We start from the raw sequence: 21,388 nt of genomic DNA, 5'->3' as shown, positions 1-21,388 counted from the left end.
CCCACTATTTGGTTTTGGATGGGTCCCTTCCTTTCAGCCTAAGAGGGTTTCATTTTCTTTTGTTTGCTTGTTTAGTTGTTGTTGTTATTGTTTTGATGTGGCATTCGAAATGTAATGGAACAATTTGGGTCCATTTACTGAAGTAGATTGTCAAAGGAACAAGGAATACCCAAGCCTGAGAGAGCACCCCCAGATGTTGCCTCATAATGGTGGGAGTCTCTTGTTTTCCTGACAAAGAACAGAGGTTGTGTTTCCTCACTCAGTGATGAGCCCCTTGTCTCAAGCCCAGTCAACCCTGTGTAGCCAAAAAACTGGCAGTGGACCAGAAGGATGAGCCATCTCGACATAGAGACAAGGCCCCACCCAGTGTCTCAGGACGGCTTTGTCCTTGTTGCTAGATGCACTGAGCATATCACTAGAAGGCTGCATTTTGTCTTAGAGCTGTCCGGCATTATTGCTCAACCCTGAAACACTAACTCTCAGGAGAAATCATGTCGGAGAGTCCTTTTCAAGTGGATGAAACACTGTAGGACCTTAACTCAGCTGTGTCCACATAGGAAAAAAGAAGCCAAGGCCTATGCCATCTCCATGGTGCAACACGATTTTCTAGGGGCTTTGTGTACATTTTCACTAGAAATGTATGCATGAGGAAACTTAATCTCATAGAAGCGAAGGGACTTACCCAAGGTTGTACAGCTAGGTATTATTAGCTAAGGTCATCTTTGTTCCAAAGCTTTTATCATTCTGGTAAACCACCTGAAAAAGAATTGGCATAATGGTGATAGTGTGAAGGTGGAAATGATCAGTTCAAAGTTATTGATCACCCTAATTGTGATGACAATATTAACTGCTCAGTGTCAGAAAAATCATACAACATGGCACCAAAGTAGACACTTGTAGTCTTCATAAAGTACAACAGTCCACATAGCTACAACCACCCGCTGTTCCAAAAGATGTCAAACATACATGTTGAAGCCAGGTGCTGGTGACTCACACCTATAATCCTACTTATCAGGAGGCTGAGATCTGAGGATCATGGTTCAAGGCCAGCCCAACCAGGAAAGCCCATGAGACTTTTATCTCCAATTAACTACCAGAAAACCAGAAGTGGAGCTGTGGTTCAAAGTAGTGGAGTGCTAGCTTTGAGTTAAAAAGCTCAGAGACTGCACCCAATCCCTAAGTTCAAGCCCCACAACCAACCAAAAAAAAAAAAAAAAGACAGAAAATTGGTATCCACATGTATAAGACTGACACTAGACCCCTACCTCTCACCCTGTTCAAGAAGGAACCCAAAATGAATCAAAGATCTTTATATAAAACCTGAAACTTTGAAAGCACCATAAGAAAACACTTGAAGTTATAGGCATAGATAATGATTTTCTGAATAGGAATCCATTTGCTCAGAAAATGAGAGGAAGAATTAACAAATAAAACACATCAAAGCAATTATGAAAATAAAGAGAGTGGACAGAATGGCAAAGTGTCTTTGCCAGGTATTCATTGAACATGGGATTACTATTTGGACTATAAAAAGAACTCAAAAAAATTAAACCCAAACAAATAAGTAGTAGTACCATTACAATGGGCAAATGAATTGAAAGATAATTTACAAAACAGTGCAAAAGGCAAAGAAATGTGTGTGTGTGTGTGTGTGTGTGTGTGTGTATACAAATGGCCAATACATGAAGAAATGTTTAACATTCTTATCCGTAGAGGAAATGCAAACTAAACACTGAGATTCTGTATCGCCCCATTCAGGATGGCTATCTTCAAGAACACAAACAACAACAGATGCTGGAGAGGTAGCGATAGGGAATTGTTGGGAATAACCACTATGGAAATAAAAAACAAAAATTGAAAGGAAAAATAGAACTGCCATATGACCCTGCTATACTACTCTTACCCATGTACCAAAGGAGTATAAATCTGCATACGATAGAGATGCCTGCACATTCAGATTTATAGAAGCACTGTTCACAAGAGCCAAATCATGGAATCAGCCTAGGTGTGGATCATCTGATGAGTCAATTAAAGAGAATGTCGTATATATGCACATTATAGTATTATTCCACTATAAATAAGAACAAAATGGAAGTAAAGCTCATGTTAAATTGACAAAGACAGTTACCACATATTTAAATTGAGAAAGACAGATACCACATATTTGGGAAATCTAGACCTTTAAAATTAAAAAATTGTCAGGTACTAGTGGCTCACGCCTATAATCCTAGCCATTCAGAAGGCTGAGCTCAGAGGATTGCAGTTCGAAGCCAGCCCAGGCAGGAAAGTCCATGAGACTCTTATCTTCAATTAATCACCAAAAAAGCTGGAAGTAGAGTTATGGCTCAAAATAATAGAATGTTAATCTTGAGCAAAAAGAACTCAGGGACCGTATTCAGGCCTTGAGTTCAAGCCCAGGACTGGTAAAATAAATGAATGAATGAATGAATAAAAATGAGGGACAGTTTGGAGATGACCCAGAAGTGGGGGTGGGGAGGAAGAGAGATAAGGAGATGAATAAGACCCAAAGTACATTGTAGACATATACGAAAATAGAAAAATTAACCCTATTAAACTTGTTTTCTTTAAGTGGGTGGGGGATAAGAGTAATGGAGTGACTTTCATCTAAGTACCTTATATACATGTATGGAAATAATACAATGAAACTCCCTTGTACAATTAAAATATGCTAATTTTTTAAAAAAAACACCACCAGTGGCTTACATAGTCATACGTATTCAGCCCTGATTTAAAACAGTGTAAAATGGTGAAGTTACCCAGGGTGAATGATGGGAACTCAGCTAAGCCTTGGGCTGACGGCCTTTCTTAACCTCATCTCTCACATGCTCCGCACTGTAGGCTTTTTTTTTGCATCTAATCCAAACCAGGAGCAAGGTGTGCCATCCCAATCCGTTCAGCCCGCAGAAAGCGAACAGCATTCACGCTTCCGGAGCGCGGTAGCCCAGTGCGGCCCCGAGCCTTTCCCAGGACTTAGTACTTGGCAGATCCTAGGAGCAAAACACTGTCCGCCCACCATTTTACAGAGAAGGAAACTGAGACTCCGAGAGGACAAGTCGCATGTCAAAGTCATCCAGCCGAGAGTTGTCATCCCTAGAACACACACCATGGCAGGCTTCCGGATCCTGCCCTGCTCCCACCCCCAGCCTGGCTCTTCTGGTGGTAGCCATGGTTGTTTGCCCTGTGTGCCCTGACTGGAGGTAATCACAATGTCACCACAGACCCGGCCTCCGGGCCTAGGGGCTCCCTCACATTCACTCCACCACCTGTCATTAAAACCCTCATGGACCAAGGCACCCAGCTGGACACTGGAACTCCAGCTCTCATCTGCATATTCATGGTCATCTGCATATTTGTTCCCTTCATCTGCATATTCATAGTTTCCTAAGAGCTGGAGTGCATCTTTTTTTGAAGAGTACATTTGTTCACCACCCCTCCCCCGGCTAGAGCCTCCTGTCAGGCCTGCAGAGATCCTACCGCACTCTTAACTCTCCCATTCCATTTTCCTTCTCAATCCTGCAGGCGTTTCCTATCCCAGACAAACAGGTTAACTGCCTTTCCTGTCCATTAGTGCATATTAATGGTGGAAGCTCATGCTCCATATTGTCTTTTCACTTCAAGCCCATCAGGGATGGTTTACAATAGCACAGAGAGAAACTGAAATGACAGACCCTTTGAGACTGTGGGAAAATGTGTATCCATTTATGGCTTCCCTCAAAAACACCTCTCCTTAAAGGCCCAAATCTTTACCCCATAGAGAGAGACTGTCATGAGGTTTTGGGGGTGTTTTTTTTTTTGCTGCGTTTGTCCTACCTGGTTCCGAGTGTGTCTTCGCTCTTAACCCAGTTCCACAGTCACACCTCCTACCCCGCTTCCCAGTCTCCTGACTCGCCTGCAAAATCAATGAATCTTAAGTAGGCAGAGACTAATACAGAGGTTTCACCCGAGGTGGCAATGATGCAAGCAGCTTCATGCAAATTGGAGGGAAAAAACAAAACTAAAGTGGTGTTAGCAAAAGCAAGCGTGCCAGCGTGATCATGCCCAGCCCCCAGCTGCTGAATGCCAGGGTTTGTCACTAGGTGGGCTAGTGCATAGCCTGTTGACTGAGATGTCAGATTTAGCCTTTTTTTTATTTTCAGAAAGGATGTAAATGAACAATCAAAGTATACACGTTTATTCTGGTTTTTAGCAGAGACATTAAGTTTCCTGTAGCCTTCAGTATACCATACATCTCACTCACTCATATCCCACACAATTTCCCTTTATAAAGGTCTCTAGAAGGGCTGGGAATATGGCCTAGTGGCAAGAGTGCTTGCCTCATATACATGAAGCCCTGGGTTCGATTCCCCAGCACCACATATATAGGAAATGGCCAGAAGTGGCGCTGTGGCTCAGGTGGCAGGGTGCTAGCCTTGAGCAAAAAGAAGCCAGAGACAGTGTTCTGTCCCTGAGTTCAAGCCCAGGACTGGCCAAAAAAAAAAAAAAAAAAAAAAAGGTCTCTAGAAGAGAGTGAATGATGATAGAGACCAGTTTTTAAATAGTGTAGCTTGTGCCTGCCACATTTTGGCTTCTGAATTCAGAGACTCAAGTACATTCAGAGTGCATCCATTTGTTGTTGTTGTTTTCTTTTGTGCCAGAATTGAGGCTTGAACTCAAAGCCAGGGTACTACTGTCCCTTAGCTTTTTCACTCACGATTACTGTTATACCACTTGAGCCATACTCCAGTTCCAGTTTCTTGCTAGTTAATTGGAGGTAAGAGTCTCTCAGATTTATCTTCCTGAGCCAGCTTTGCCCCTCAATCCTCGGATCTCAGCCTCTTAAGTAGCTAGAATTACAGATGTGAGTTACCAGCTCCAGGCTTGGAATGCTCATTTTTCATTTCAAATGAAAGTAGTCTCTGGACATGAATCTATTTATAACTCAAAGCCCATCAGTATGGCTTATGTGCCACTCTGTGCCCAGAGGTGATCTCAGGAGTCGTCTCATCTTATTCTTCCCACCATGCTAGGGAATACCATGATCATCCTGTCCCGTGGATGAAGGACTTGAGGCTCAGAGGCATTCTACCACTTTCCCATGCTCAGTAGAATCAGAGCTGGGATTTGAACCCTAATTGTGAGGCCCAATCTTCACCACTGGGCTAACACATCCACAGGCATTGGTTCCTATGACCCAACTACTGCTCCAAGCTCCTTATATGTGTGTACTTGTGTAACTTGCTAAATAATTGCTTGAAATAGGTACACTTTCTGCCCCCCGTTTCCAGCTGAGGAAACTGAGGGCATAGAGAAGTCATGTAACTTTCCCGAAGTGGCGCTGCTATATTAGTGGAGCCAGATTTGAACCCAAACAACGTGAGTTCAAATCCACACACCATGTTGTTTCTACACTGATGATATAGTACTTCCTAACAGACCTAAGCCCCAAGGCAAAGGACTCAGCCATACTCCATCTGGCTCCTACTCCGACTTGGGCAGTGCCCGGCACAGAGGAAGCCCCTTAGCTATGTCGGTTCGGTGGAGTTGAGTTCCTTATGTAGATGACTTGCTAGTGACCTGGCCTGTCCCAAGACAGATGTCTGACTCCACACATACCCCTAGATTTTCAGCTCAGCCTAAGTGGGTTCATGCCAGGCTGCAGGCTATTTATTATGCTTTCCTCCCTTCACAAAAAAAAAAAAAAAATGTTCCTTTATTTCTTATTTTAAACAAAACATGGGCCTCTGGGTGGATGGGAACTCAGAATACAAATTTGAGGACCATGGATAGATTCTAGTAAGCATGGTTTTCACCTATGGGGACCTGAGTTGCCAGTTACTTGGTATCAATGGTGGGGTTCAGGCAAATCTTGTAGATCCAACTGAGATTGGATGGGTTTGTCCAAGTGAGTAAAGTCCTCACCTGTGCCAGTGGTTCTCAAGACTGAGTGACTTTTGTGACCATGTCTGGAGACACTGACTATTACAGGGACGTTGTGTGTGCACTCCGAGTATGTAGTGGGACCACATCTCGGGTCTTTTCTGACTTTGTGCTTCTGTGCATTGGACAGTGGGAGGATCCTGTAGGTGACAAAAAAATCAGCCAGCCCACAACGTCACCAGTGCTAAGGCTGAGAAACCCCCCACGGACCAGGCTGCCCCCAAATCCATGTTGACAAGTGGGTTGAAAGAGGAAGCGCTGCTCAGCAATTAAATTCCATTTTATGAGACTTTCTTCTCAGAGAGCAGCCAGCTTCGCTAGGGGAGAGTTGGTTCGTGTCTGGTCAGCTTAGAAGCACGTTCTGAGTCCGTGCTTTGAGATGTTTTAGGCCCTCTTCCTGCATGCCCAGCTTGGAAATGGATTAAAATGCAGATTCCCAGGCTAGGGATATAGCCTAGTGGCAAGAGTGCCTGCCTCGGATACACGAGGCCCTAGGTTCGATTCCCCAGCACCACATATACAGAAAACGGCCAGAAGCGGCGTTGTGGCTCAGGTGGCAGAGTGCTAGCCTTGAGCGGGAAGAAGCCAGGGACAGTGCTCAGGCCCTGAGTCCAAGGCCCAGGACTGGCCAAAAAAAAAAAAAAAAAAAATGCAGCTTCCCTAGGTCCCGCCTAAAACTCAACAAGTGGCATGTTCTTGGCAAGTGTTAGTGGGATCTGTATTTTCAACGCCCTACAATCTGGATGCCCCCTGATATTTTCTTCCACTTTCCCAGAAGTATGAGTAGGGGGATCGTGCAATGAGGTAGCCATATACATAGCAGTTTTTAAAAAGTCAACCGAACTGTGTACCTTATTTTATCATGGTTTCTCCAAACCTGGTACATTCATTCACAATAATTTTAATCATGTGTACTGCACTATCATGAGATGTGCCCTAGATAGAAATGGATTATTTGCTTAATAATTTTTAAAAAATGAAAACCACCCAAACCACTTTGTCAATTTCAGCATCTTTCTCAGGTAGCCTACCTATGAAAACATAATTGGTCAGCTAGTTATTTTTTTTCCTCCACACTCTGGAGGAAGCACGCTCGTGGAAATAAACAGTGTGTGCCAGGCCCACTAATCTGAGCATGTCCCACACATGGGAAACAGAGGGTTTGCAGAAGTGATGGCAGTCTGCTAGAATGTTGCCATTCTCTATACACATGCTCTGTGTGTGTGTGTGTGTGTGTGTGTGTGTGTGTGACAGCACGCATGCACCTGGCCCTTTAGAATCTCAGCGCCTCCTTTTGGAGATGGGTGGCAACTCTGACAATCTCCTGCTTCCTGTAGGAGGAAGGAGAATCAGAAAATGCTCACAAGCCTTGAGCTGCAAATCTTGAGGTCTCTGTAGAATCAGACTGTAGTTGAGACAGGTCAGGCAGCAAGTGAGGTCAGGCATCAAGAAAGTGACCACCTTCCAGAATAATCTGAGAAACAACAACAAAAAAGAAAGAGCCATGAGCCAGTGGCTCACACCGGCCAGGTGTGAAAAATGGAAATAGAAATGTAATCTATGAGACTCTTATCTCCAGTTAACCACAAAATGCTAGAAATGGAGCTCAGGTGTAGCAGACTAGCCTTGGGCACAAAAGCTCAGGGACAGTGTCTAGGCCCAGACTTCAAGCTCTGAGACCAGCAAAAAACCTAAGTAAAAGAAAGAAAAAGGGGGGAAGAGGAAAATAAATCAGTGGATTTGAAGATGTAAGCCATTAAAAAATAGCAGAATCTGAAAAACAAAGAGTAAATAGTATATAAGAACTAAAACTAACAGAAATTCTGGGCGCCTGGAGGACAAAAGATTTGATAACCATGCCATCAAAGTTGCAGAGTGAGAAGAAAAAGACGATGGGCTGAAAACCTACTCAAAGAAAGTAGCCCACTTTTACCTGTAGAAGACGTGTTCTGAGACCTCCACTCTGGGGATGTCTGAAGCTCCAAACCCCATGTCTAAGCAATTCCGTAGCATGGAGGCCCCCTGATGACCAGACATGCTAGCACAGCGAGCTAAGATGGCAGTTCACGTCCTGGGCAAGATAGACGAGGACGTTACCAGGTTCCATCACGCTATCAGAAAGGTGTGGAACTTAAAACTTAACTGTTTCTAGAACTCCACTGGCCATGAGTAACTAACCCATATCGAGCAAAAACCAGGAATAATGGGCACGATGGGATGAGGCAGGGAATACTGTAATGGCTTAAATATTCCCACATTTAACATAAACCTTCAGATTCAAGGAACTGGGTGAACACCAAACATAAATCTGAAGAAATCGATTAAAAAGATACATCAAAAGACCCAGTGCCACAGATAAGAAAGAAAGAAATTTTGGAAGAGCAATAGTGACTCGGAGTTCATCTAAACTCAGTTTCAGTATGAGATTCAGTAAATACAGCCTCTGGAGACCTGATACCAATTAATTTTCATAATGCTCAGAAGACCGAAGCAGGGTTAACTCCAACAACATTTTCATTTCTGTTGTGTTTTTATTTCTGATCGTGGTGATAAAGAGCAAACCTAGGACTTCAGGCATGCTAGGGAAATTCGCTACCACTGAGCTACCGCTCCATTCCAACGCGTTTTTGAAATTAGCACTTGCTATAGGAATTGGATTGAGGCCATCCATTAAATATAGCTGCATAAAAAGACTAAGAACAAAACAGCTGATGTTTACTGGGAATTTACATCTCAGGATCTGTACTATTTGCAGTAACATATGGTACAGAATCAGTGAGGAACTGGAGACAACCTAAAAGTCCATCCGTTTGGGGAGTCGCAGTGGTACATTCAGATAAGGAAGCCTGTCCTGAAGGGTTAAGAAGAAAAGGTGTCAACCATCCAGTGTCTGTGGCATATGGTTGAATTAATAAAACCCATAGCAGAATAATGCCTTCAATACCGTCCTTTTTTGAAAAGGGAGACATTTATAAGACAGTCAACAGCAGTTTCTTCTCGAGAAATAGGGCAGCAGAGATAAGGTAGCACTTCTACTCTAAACATTTCTATATCACTTAGGTTTCCTTTTAAAAAGTCACGTGCTACGTATTTATGGGCATTACAAAATGTAAATTGATTCCCTTTATGGGGGACAAGGAGCGCAAAGGCCTTTCTTAGCCAAGTGGCTGATCATTAATTTGCTGAAACTCCCCTGAGCTTAGGATATAGCAAAATTAAATATGCAAAGCCAGATGCTGGTGGCGTATACCTGTAATCAAAGATACTCAGGAGGCTGAGATCTGAGAATCATGGTTCAAAGCCAGCCTGGACAGGAAAGGTCCATGAGATTGTTATTTCCAATTAACCACCAAAATGCCAAAAGTGGAACTGTGACTTAAGTGGTCTAGCTTTGAGCACATAAACTCAGGGACAGTGCCCAGGCCCAGAGTTCAAGCCTTAGGACACACACGCACACACACGCACACACACACACACACACACATTAAACAGGCAGTCTGGGAATGTGGTGTAGTGGTAGAGTGCTTGCTTAGCAAGCATGAAGTCCAGGGTTTGATTCCTCAGTACCACATACACAGAAAAAGCCCGAAGTGGGCACTGTAGATCAAATGGTAGAGTGCCAGCCTTGAGCTGAGCACCCAGGCCCAGAGTTCAAGCCCCATAACTGACAACAAAAGTAGGGGAAGGGAGACAGTTTTGTGCACACTTATGACTCTAAGTTAATTTACAGATTTTGCATATCTGGAGGTTTCTAAAAGCAATTCAGGTGTTGGTGGCTCACACCTGCAACCCTAGCTACTCAGAAGGCTGAGATCTGAAGATCAAGGTTCAAAGTCAGCCCAGGCAGGAAAGTCTATGAGACTCATCTCCAATTAACCACGAAAGAAGTGAAGTGGAGCTGGCTCACGTGGCAGAGCAGCTCTCACAAGCTCCAGAACCAGCACACACACAACAACTAAATAGGATTTTGATCCTCACCTAGGGCAGGCATAGTCTCCCCCTCCCGCCTCTTGCTGTTCTATTCCACCCCAACCTGCTGTTCCTCTGGTTTCCACCCCCTCCCTCCCTCCCTGGGAGGAGAAGCATGGACCACTGGGGCAGGAAGGAGCTATGAGGCTTCCCTGCTCCCTCCCCCATCCCACCTTCCCCTCTCCAGTGATTTATAGCCTCACCCTCTGTTTCCCAGGCTTCTCTAAGCCACACCCCTCTCCTCTGACCTCTGCCAGAAGCTCCTGGTTTCTCCTCCCATCCATCTTCTACCCTGTGGCTAGAGCCATCATTGAAAGCACTTTCTCATCTCACCCAAACCCTACCTGCCCTCCTTACACAAGGAGCCTAACTCGCCAGCCCTCCCCCGCCCCCCCCGCCAGGATACCAAACCCTTCCCGTCAAGCCCCTGCCACCAAATACACACTCTCAAAAACAGCTGGCAACTGGGCACACTAGTGGCTCATGCCTATAACCCTAGCTGCCAAGGAGGCTGAGCTCTGAAGAGCACCGTGTGAAGCCAGCCCGGGAAGAACAGTCTGTGAGACTCTTGTTTCCAATGAACCACCAAAAAGCCAAGAGTGGAGCTGTGGCTCAAGAGGTAGAGCAGAATGTAAGGGATGGCAGTCAGGCCCCGAGTTCAAACCCCAGGACCCACACAAAACAAAACAAAGCAACCAGCTGCCCTCACTTTCCTTCACACAAGACTGGGGGTGTCTGTTGTCTGCTACCTCCCAACCATTCTCCCTCCCGCTTGGCCACACGGTAGATCTGCGCTTGCTCCGCACATCATGGTGGAGCAACCAGAGGCAAAGAGACCGGAAGGATCTAGTCAACCCTGCCCGGGGCACATGGCATGGTCTTGCTCACTTCCACCCTGCCACGGCTCTGAAGGGAGGTGCTGTCACTATCCTGGTTGTTTTGTTTTGCACATGAGGATGTAGAAGTGTCGGGGTTAAACGGCCTGCCCCAAAACACAGCAGATGGGTTAGAGGAAGAGAGCGGGAACAGTTGTGTTTGTCAGCTCCACATTCTGCGGGCTGGCACTGTGTTTTCCAAACCACCAGTTATGATTTAATTCTTTAGTGAATTGTGAAATTGGGTTAGTAGGCAAGGCCCGTTCTGTGGTGTGTGGGCCCTGGGAAAAAATGTAAAGGCAGGCGGTGTGCTCCTTCCTGCGTCCCTGGGCTGGTCGTGGTGATTTTACTCTCGCCATAATGTCATAAGCCCTCAGACTTGGGGTCCTGGTGGGAGAGCACAAGAGATGGGGTGCTCACCTGGTCCCCACCAGTACTGCAGTCCTGCAGCATGGAAGATGGTAGCGGCCCCCAGGCCAGGCCCAGCCATGCTTCACAACAGACCTCGCCCATGAAACATTAAAAAAATCAAAAGCTTAAGGATGCCAAGACAGGCACCCTGCTCAGGCCCTAATACCAGTGCATGTGCGCACACACACACACATACACACACACACACACGTACACTGGCTAGGCACTGGTGGCTCACACCTATAATCCTTTTACTCTCAGGAAGCTGAAATCTGAGGATCGAAGTTCAAAGACAGCCTGGACAGGAAAATCTGTAAGATTCTTATATTCATGTAACCAGCTTGTTAAAAAGCTAGACATGGGGGCTGGGGATATAGCCTAGTGGCAAGAGTGCCTGCCTCGGATACACGAGGCCCTAGGTTCGATTCCCCAGCACCACATATACAGAAAACGGCCAGAAGCGGCGCTGTGGCTCAAGTGGCAGAGTGCTAGCCTTGAGCGGGAAGAAGCCAGGGACAGTGCTGAGTCCAAGGCTCAGGACTGGCCAAAAAAAAAAAAAAGCCAGACATGGAGCTGTGACTCGAGTGGAAGAGCACTAGCCTCGAGCCCGAAAGCTCAGAGACAGCACCCAGACCCAGACCCTGATTTCAAGCCTTAAGATGAGTACCCCAAAAAAGGGGGGTGGTATAATGGGTACGTATGGAACTAGCACAGTAGACACTCACTGTGCTCAGTGATACATACGAGCAAAAAGTAAAAAGAGAGTAGCAATACTAGCAAGACAAAACAACAGCAGAGTCCTGACCATTGTGAACCTTCCATACACTCCAGCAATTACCAGAAAAGTGAAATAAGCCCAGATGTGTAAAGAACTATAGCAGTTTTATTAAGATATAATGCATATACTGTATCATTCATTCTGTAAAAACATGCCATGCAGTGGCTTTTAGTACATTTAGAGTTGTGCAGTCATCACCTGAGCTTTAGAACATTTCTATCACCCCAGAAAGACCCTCTGTACCCCCTCAGCAGTCACTACCCAGCCCCCCGGCCAGCCCCACCGCCTCCATTCACCTCTAGACAGCCGCCCATCCGGGCCTGTCTCTGCAGACTGGCGTACGCTGGGTATTTCACATGAATGAAATCATACAGCATGCAGTCTTTTGTGATTGGTTTATTTCCCTTTGCATAACATTTGTACAAGTCGCAGCACACACAAGTGCTTCATTTCCTTTTAGCCAGAGAACACATCATGGTATCTTCAGGCTGCAGTTGCTTTATCCGGGCATCTGCCAATCAACGTCTCTGCTTTTTGACTCTCGTGAACTAGAGTGCTGTGGACATTTTGTACAGGGCTTTGAGTGTCGGTGATTCAGAGCTGAAGCGTTCCCACATCTACCCACTGCCTTCCTCAGCACTTCCCTGTCCCAAACGCTGCTCCAACCTGGCCCGGCTGGCTGGCTGGCTGTGTGTTGTGTGTCCTGCCCCTTCTGAGTCTGATGGACAACTAGGCCAGGGCAAACTTGCCCCTGGCAAAGTAAGGCATCCGGAAGTTGCCCAGCACCTTTGCTGATCCTTATGAGCAGGGAGAAAATGAGGAGATCTCTGGCCTAGGCAGCTATAAACCAGTGAGTTGGGGTGAATTGACGATGGGCGGTATCAGTAATGGATCCTCAATATGGCACCCTTCCATCTTGGACTTATGACTACACCAGAGTCTCTTGTGTCTCTTTCTTTAATCAATCCCTTCCCTCGGGCTGTCTTAGGATGAAGGAAGGGCTGTGACCCCACCAACTGATAATAGAGAAGATTTGGGCATGCAACCTAGCAAGCTACAAATCTGTGCATGCCTCCATCCTATCGCTATGATCTTAAGGCAATCAGCTGGCTTCTGGGACAAGCCTTTCCTGATGGCCACCCCACAATCCCAATGATCTCTGTTCTCTGGCTGCCCATCACATTTTCTGTCCCTTGTGTTCATAGAAATTAAACAATTGTGTCTCCTCTGCTCATGTCCTTATCTACCTCCCCTTGAACTCACAAAGCACAAGGGCCTAGCAGCGGTTATTTCTCAGCTAGCCGGCAGCCCTAGCTCAGCATCAGCCTAGTCTGAATCTCATTACATGTGGGCTGCCGCAGCTAGAGCAATCGCTTTCCCATCCACTTCTGGTTCAAAGGTCTGCTTTCAGGCCGTTCCCTTGGCATCTTGCCACTTCTGTAATGCAACCCTTACAAAACCCAGCTAATGAAAACCCTTAGCTGATTTGCTTTCGTTTTTGCCGGTCCTGGGGCTTGAACTCTGGGCCTGGGTGCTGACCCTGAGCTTCTTTTGCTCAAGACTAGAGCACTACCACTTGAACCACAGCACCACTTCCGGTTTACTGGTCGTTAATTGAAGATAAGAGTCTCACGGACTTTCCTGCCCATGGCTGGAACCATGATCCTCAGATCTCTGCCTCCTGAGTAGCTAGGATTATAGGCATGAGCCACCAGCACCTGGCAAAACTTCTTTTCTTTATAATGAATCCAGCCTCTGGTATTTTCTTTTAGTGACTGACATGAACTAAGACACCATTCAGGTCCTCCCCACCCCCCCCGCCACCCCTCGGGCGTACGGGGCTCACACAGCTGTTATCAACAGCGCTAGGAATAGCATTTGGGGGTGCCCCATCCCCTTTGCTATCTTCTCACATAGATGTGTTCCCACAAATAGGATAAGAAACTGTAAGCCCAGTGACTTACAGACATGGCCCCATCAAGCCGGGGGGCTGAGCACGCCTAACCCTGCAGTGGCTGCTGGCTTCCCCCTGCCCGCTCTGGACTCGCCCACCATCTTGGTGTTTCACAACTCGAGAGAGCGGCGTGTTCCCTTCGGGTTTGGAGATCGTCCCCTCCCCCACCCCCCCCACCCCATGCCCCTCCTGGAGCATCTGTGGAAATAATAACTAGAGCCTTCCATCATTCGGGGATTTCATCAGGATAATCATCCCGTGTCTTTCTGCTTTTGATTTCTTGCCTCCTGCCACAAGACACCATTTCCTTTCCCAGTTCTGGGTGATAGGAGGACACATCCGGCCTTGTGTCTCGGAGCATTGCAAAATGTCTCGAGGGCAAATAGAAGCAGAAAAAAATACCCTCCATGAGTGCTCACTGGGAGCCCACTGGTGCTTTTCTCATTCTGTAGAGCCTTCCTTTGTGAGGACCATGGGAAAGGTGCATTTGTAGTAACAGACACTCCCCCTTCCCCGTGACATGGTCGTCTCCAGACCCAGGAAGGTGATAAAGAATAAACGCCAGGTGTGGGGATGCAGCTCGAGTGGTAGAACATCTGCCTAGCAAGTATGAGGCCTGGAGTTCTAACCCTGACACTGCCCAAAGATGGGGGACAGAGGGGGGTACCAGCACAAAGGCTCACATCATTAACCCTTGGGAAGTAGAGATCAGGAGGATTGCGGTTTGAAGCCAGCCCGGCCAAAATGTTAGCAAAACTTCAATGTGTCAGCTAAGTGTGGTGGTGCCCGCCTGTAACCCTTCCTATAGGGAAGCGGAGGTAGGAGGATCCTGGTCTGAGGCTGGCCCCAAGCAAAAGCACAGGATCTTCTGTGAAAAATAACAAAAGCATAAAAGGCTGATGGCCTGGCTCAAGTGGTAGAGCACCTTTCTAGCAAGAACAAGGCCCTGAGTTCAATCCCCAGTATTGGGAGTGGGGGAGGCAAAAGGATAGGAGGGAGGGAGGGAGGGAGGGAGGGAGGGAGGGAGGGAGGGAGGGAGGGAGGGAGGCCAGCTACACCCCACTAAGAAAGCAGATGGAGCACTCTGAAGTCTCCAGCTCTTCCCAAAGGCGGTTCCGGGTGCCTGGCTTTGGTGGTTGTCCTCTTTTCCTCCTGGCTGTCCTCCTGCAGGCCCCCCAGCCAACACCCTGGACCCCAGCCCCGCTCACCCACATCCAGACACCTGGGGGAAGGGCAGACAGGTCTCTTGCTTCTCAGTTGTCTGCCTTGAGGTGCAAATGGCACTCAGATGCCTTTCAGAGCATCCGCCTGGCTCTTTTATGAGATTACAGGCGCTTTCATGTCGGCTTTGACCCGCTTTTCCTCCTCCCCAGCAGGGCTCCAAAGACCTGCTTGGAGGGAAGAACAAGGAGAGGAGGCTCATTCATAGCCAGATTCCCACTGGGCAGGGCAACCTGGCCAGGCTTCTTGCAGCCATGTGCTTTTGAGCTGTTGGGATTGGATTAAGAGGGGTCCCCCCTCCTCTCAGTGCCTGAAGGGACGTGCGTTGCATCCTGGGAATGCTCTGATCATGGCTGGCTTTGTGCCTTCCACTTCAATCCATTAGAAGACAGCTTCAGGACCTTTCTTTTCCTTCCCCCCCCCCCCACTTTTTTTAACCTAGAGGTGCTCTTTTTTAGGCTCAAGACTGAAAACATAATGCATCTCTTGCGTGTGTGTGTGTGTGTGTGTGTATGTGTGTGTGTGTGTGCATGTGTATACAGGCACAGCCTTAGTTTTCTGCTATGTTTGTTCCTAAGCTTGCTCTCAGGTTTGCTTTCCTTCAAAAGCCCAAACTGGGTTTCCTTCCCATACTGCTGCCAGTGAAAGGAGTTTCTGCCCTCTCCTAGCTCTTTCCTGTCCAGTCATGTCGCAATTTAACATGCTACGGTCCGTCGGGGTGGGCTGCTCTGCTAGGAACTGGAAACACGTTCCTGACCCCCATAGACTTCCTGACTCCCTGCCCCTCCTAGCGCCATCTCCACCGCAATGGGCCGGGAGCGGGCGCCGGGTCCACAGTGTGCCCAGAGGAGGCGAGGGGTTAAGGATTTAAGGATCTGATGGTCCCTCTTTGGCTTTAGCCCCCTCCCCCACCTCCCCTCCCCCCCCCACCTTGGAAGTCAGCAATCCGGGGACCTCGCCCACCCCAGCGCCACCTGGCCCGGCTCCCTGTCCCTTCCTGCCCTTACTTTCCAAGATCTGCCCTGGGGCCAGTCAGCTGGCCTCTCTCTGCCCCGGTGGCCTTTCTAGGGTCTTTCCAGAACTTCTGCTTAGGTCGCAGCACTGAGCACTCATCCTTTGCTGTAGATAATCAGGACCGGAGGTCTCGGGGCTGCTAGCCTAGGGCTCCAAGTTGAGTCACTATGTCCTCATTCACTCTCTGAGGCCTCGGGGTGCTGGCAATTTCCAGCCCCCTATTTCTGGAAGACCTAACTTAGGAACATGACAGGTGTTCTTCAAGCTAAGGACCCACTGAAGAAAGCCCCACCTTCCCCTGTCAGGGGTTGGGGTTCCTCCACAGTGGCAAGAAGAAACCTTCTACTCACCCTGTTGCCTGCAATATTCTACCCTATGCTGTGGAGCCTCACCCAGAGGTTTTTAGTTACACCAAATCAGGCATGGCTGCTGAGGACCTGGCCAAAGGGTGGTGTGTTGAAGGTCAGGCACCAGGCTAGTCAGGAATCCATTTCCACCTATGACTGAATGTAGTATTTCTAAGCCAGGGGATGTGCCTTCTCTAAGGCTACCTTGCTTCCCAAACAACCCCTTAGGCTATACAAGTCCGGGAACCTACTCTCTAGTGTGTCCTGCTCAGACAGGTCTGAAGCCTAAAATAAGCATAACAGAAGCCAGGAAGGCACACATATCACCACTGTGCCTTCCTTGCCCAAGGCAGACATGAGTAATCACAGTGCGAGTTCTGTCTCATGAAGCTATTAGGATTCTTCTTCACATACCACAAACCTCATCTCCACCCACCCCCCCACCCCCTATTTGTAGACTTTCTGCATCCTCTCATTAGAAACGGACCCACCTTTCTTCCTCTCGCCCATCGTGGCCCTCAGGACTCTGCTGCTCCTGCTTGAACCCACGCAGATTGTGAAGCCCATGGCTGCTTGACCCAGGGGCTCTCCTCAGTGCCTCGCATTGTGCTGTTTTCATCCTCACTGTTACATGAAGAAATACCACTACCATCCCAATTGGACACATAAGGAAATAAGGACACAGGAATGACCGGAAGCCAAAGACTTTCTCCTACCTACCTTGGTCATTGCATTTGTTGAACAACCGTTTTTATTACAGCGAGCCAGGCTTTGCAGTGTACCCTGGGGACGAGAGTAGAGGCCTGTGTGTTGCCTGGAAGTAGCCTACAGGAGGTCATGTATTTTGAGGGCCATTGTCATGGATGGATGAAAGGATGGAAGCTCATTTGAACGAGGAGGGAACTGAGTCACAGACAGGAATAAGGCCCATCCAAAAGTGAGTGTGCCATGAAAGAAGTCTGAATTCTCTTACATGTCTCTTGCTACATGGTGGTCCATTCTTCCGGTTCCTGTGGCGCCTCCCTCCTCTCTCCCGAGCAGTCCTGGGCTGAAGGTCCGTTTGATGGCAGCGTTTGGGGAAGGCACTTGTTCTCAGGCTGTTTCTTCTGCCATAACACATGCTATGTAGCATGATCGATATTTGTTCTGTGTGCGTGTACTAATGCTTACCACATGGTAGGCATTCCTTTTCTTTCTTCTCTTGTCTTTTTAATTAAGTCACATGCTGGCTTCTTGATGTTACTAGCTTGAGTGAGTAAAGGTGCCATGTCTGGAACGCTCTGGATTCAGGACTGAAAGAAGGCCAAGTGTGGAGGCTCACACCTGTAATCCAAGCCTCTCAGGACTAAGAAGAGGTCAGAAGGATCAGATCAAGCAGGAAAACTTAGCAGTCCCCATTTAAACAAATAAGCCAGTCAGAGTGGTATTCATCTCTAAACTCAGCTACTTGGGGAAGGGGTCGTGGGGGGAGGGGGCGAATAGATAGGAATAACTGAAACTAAAGGAACTGGGGTTGTGGGTCAAGTGGTAGAATACCTGCTTAGCAAATGCAAGACTCTAAATTCAAATCCAAGAACTGCTCCCTAAGAAATGAAAGAAAGAAAAGCTGAGAGATGAAACTCTAAGAACTACGAAAATGATGATAGTTACCAGACAAGCTGAGCCTTCAAGTTTATAAAGTACTTCGATACCCACAGTCTTACTGAGTTTTGCCATTTTGCCATTTGCTGTTTTGTCTCTAGGCACAGAGTTTTATAGCCTGCCCCATGGTGTCTCTCCTAAAACAAAGTTTAATAGTTCTTCTGAGTCTAAAGGGAATATTCTAGGTTATTACAGAAATGGATAAAAATATTTCAAAAAGAAAATGAAGATTATCAGTGATCCCCACACCCACAGATAGCCAACATTCAGATTCTCGTGGCTTTGCAAATGTGTGTGCTTCAACTTGATAAATATCCAGTTGTGTGCCTTAAATACACGCATATGCACAACCCTTTGGGGTTTTTTTCTGTTTTGTTTGGTTTTTTTTCTTTTTATGACTTCTGCATCCATGGATTTAAATAATGGCACACCAAGACTAATCTGAATGAAAATTGCATCTGCATGGACCACATACCGACCTATTTGTCTTTATTCCCAGAAGAATGCACTAGAAGAAGTATTTGCATCGCATTTATAGAGTATTAGGTCTTGCAATTAATCTAGATGTGGTTTTTAAAGTGTGTCGGAGGATGCAAAGGTTATATGCAAATACTATACTAATTTATGTAAGATTTAAGCAGATGTGGGTGTCTTTGGGTGCTAGAACCAGTTCCACACAGCAACCAATGAATAACCGTACAACTGTTGTTTGTCATTTATATTTAACTCTCTTTACAAAAGTTGAAACCATTACATAGATGGCTTATGGATGAAAATTTTGCTTTTTTAATTTAAAATTTTTTTATCTTAATTTTTTTCAGGACTGGGGATTGAACCCAAGGCCTCCTACAGGCTAGGCAAGCACTCTCTAGCTTGACCCCCACCCCAACCTGCTTTATCTTCTTAAGGTCTAAGTTACATGCAATAAAATTGATCCCTTTTTCATGTACAGTTCTGTGAAGTCTGACATAGGTAGTTGAATAACTACCCAAAAAAAAATCAAGATAGGGAACTATTCTGGTACTTCTCAAATGTCCCCTTGCAGTCAACGCCGACCCTCAGCCCCTAGAAACCACAGGTTTTTCACTCCGTGGTGGCGTTTTATCTCCCGTGTCACATAAGTGGAATCATGCCGTGTGTCGTACTTCTGTGTCTACTTAACATTATGTGATCATTACATATTCTTCAAAAGTATTACTTTTTAATGACTGCCTGCCTCCCTCCACACCACGTACCCTCCAGCTCGCCGAGGCAGTGTCTCTCTGGGAGAATAGAAATGAGAGGCGGGAGGTCATGCAGGAAAGAACAGGGCAGGTTTGATCTGATTACCACTCATCACCCATGACGGGAGGCGCTGGCTCGTCTGCCTTCAGCCAAGGTAGCTGAGCCCCGTAGGGTCACAGTGGACTGCGAGGTACAACGTGCCATGGGCCTTTCATCCAGCTGGCATGAGCCGGTGGGTCTCTGGCTAACACGTGCCACCTTCTGGACTTGGAGCACCAGATGCAGCGTTTCACCAGGGAGACGAGACGGGAAGGCTCCCTCCCTAGGGCCATTGTGAAAGACGACCCTCAAAGCGGACCACAGGGCCTAGTGCTGAGCCGTATTCCTGGTGTCCTTCTTTCTCAGCCCCCTCCACATCTCTCCCCCAGCGTCTGGGTCTCCCAGATCTTAAGTGTTCTCACACAAAAATGACCAACAAAAAAAAAAAAAGGCTAGAAATGCTAATTATGTGAAGGGATATTGATTGGCTTCATTGTAGGGACGATCTCACAATGTATGGATATAGCAAAACATCAAGTTGTACAGCTTAAATAGGCACCATTTTTATTTGTCAGTTACACCCACAATGAAGCTGGAAAAGAAAAAGGAAGAAAGAGATGAACTGATGTAAATGGGAAGCCAGAGACAGACTGTCACCTAGTTGAAGCTGGCCCCTGTGTTGTCGAAAGGATTTGAAGAAAATTAATGAGGGCCAAGTGTGGTAGCTTACACCTATAGTCCCAGCTATTCAGGAGGTAGAGGTAGGAAGATTATGGTCTGATTCAGCCCCAGTAAAGTTAGCATGAGTCTCTATGGGGGGGGGGGGGGAATAAGTAAAAAACAAAAGAGTTAGAGAACATGACTCTAATGGTAGAACACCTGCCTAACAAGCACAAGGTCCTGAGTTCAAACCCTAGTACTGTCAAGAAAAGGAACAGAGAAAGGGGAGGGGAGGGGAGGGGGGAAGGAAGGGGAAGGGAAGGGAGGGGAGGGGAGGGGAGGGGAGGGGAGAGGAAAGTGAATGAAGAAAGGGAGAACGTAAGGCAGAACAAGAGCAATTACTGGTGCCAGGTTAAGTTGGGAACAGATACACAGGGGCTTCTAGAACCTTCCACGGTAGATACAGAATATGTCCCCTCAGTACAAGATTGGAGCAGGGATCTGGGATAGCACGTACAGTTTTGTTTTTGTTTTCACTAAAATGGCTGGAAGCTTGACCCCTTCATTCGTGGTGTTTACATTTCAGAGCTATCTTCCCCACTGCCCCCCGACATTTTCCTGTCCCTCCTTCTGGCTCCTTCGAATTCTCTCCGCAGAGCAGTTGCTGTCCCAGAGCGTTGCTATGGAAAAATGGCAACAGCACTTGTGAATTTGTCTAGAAAAAAAAAAAAAAAAAACGAAAGGAAGGGAAAAATTGGAAAAAAAAAATAAATAAATGGGAGAGGCAGGGCTTTTTTTTTTTTTTTTTAAGTGTTACAAAACTAGAAGAAACATCTTTCCACCATGAACTCCATCCGCGGGCAAAGCCAGCGGGCTCTGCGGCTGTGTAGGGCTGGTCTCGGGCCAGGGGCAACTTCTCACAGAGCATTCCCATAGTCAGCGTTCCCGCGGAATTCTGAGGCGCTGTTGGGCCTGCAGGCGGTGGCAGGAACCTCTCAGGTTTGCCACATGGATCACACTTGGCAAAACGAATCACACGTGGTGCCGCTGTCAAGGGACACCTTGGAGTAACTGGCCTCCATGGTGCCTTCTTCGAAAGGCCTTCCTCCTGTGGTCTCCTCTAGTTCCTTCATCAGGCCGCCTGAACTTTGACCCCTTTGGGTTCCTTCAGAAAGCCCCAGCCTTGGAGCCTGGCTGCAATCTCAGCTCTTCTTTGTCCAGCTTTGGTCTTTGGGTTTATTCCTCAGTGTCTGCCTCAGCATCCACATATGGGAAATGCCCACTTTTGAGGGGCTGTACATTGTAACCGTGATGGGAA

The 21,388-nt window shown here is 47.1% G+C and overlaps 1 protein-coding gene across 4 annotated transcripts in view; it reads left to right on the top strand.

The window, feature by feature from the left end:
• Window positions 1–21,388, top strand: part of Zhx2 (zinc fingers and homeoboxes 2) — a 124,511-nt gene that overhangs the window by 85,388 nt on the left and 17,735 nt on the right. The window lies entirely within an intron of this gene.

Source organism: Perognathus longimembris, chromosome 12, assembly GCF_023159225.1.
Source record: "Perognathus longimembris pacificus isolate PPM17 chromosome 12, ASM2315922v1, whole genome shotgun sequence".
Classification (NCBI taxonomy): Eukaryota; Metazoa; Chordata; class Mammalia; order Rodentia; family Heteromyidae; genus Perognathus; species Perognathus longimembris.
The sequence above is the reverse complement of the archived record's forward strand: the minus strand, read 5'-3'. Positions and strand labels throughout refer to the sequence as shown.